The sequence below is a fragment of the Penaeus monodon genome, chromosome 28 (genome assembly GCF_015228065.2).
Source record: "Penaeus monodon isolate SGIC_2016 chromosome 28, NSTDA_Pmon_1, whole genome shotgun sequence".
Classification (NCBI taxonomy): Eukaryota; Metazoa; Arthropoda; class Malacostraca; order Decapoda; family Penaeidae; genus Penaeus; species Penaeus monodon.
This window is the reverse complement of record NC_051413.1, coordinates 2,145,450-2,145,840: the sequence shown is the minus strand read 5'-3', so window position 1 is coordinate 2,145,840 and position 391 is coordinate 2,145,450.

The window sequence follows — 391 nt, the reverse complement described above, 5'->3', positions numbered from 1 at the left end:
GAGAACTCGCACGGGTCACTCAATATAGTTTTAGACATCCTACGAATCGCTTAGACAGAGCAGCTCTTTTCGACAAGAGTGTGACGCGGAGGACCGATTACAGAAATACAAACCAAAGGTCGTCAACATAACCTCTGCAATTCTCATTAAAAAAAATACCAAAAGACAACCACCGTGAACTGTTATCACTGGACTATCCCTGAGCAGTGTCCAATAGAGGTATCAGTATCACAAGGATCAGTGTTAGTGTCAGTCAGTATTTATTGTATTTTTTATGGATTAACAGTGACAACATCAGCGGAAACCTCTTTAACAAGTAACGGGCCAATTTTGCTGCCAACGACACATTATTTTTTTTTTTTTCTGATACCCCGCTTTACTGATGCGAATA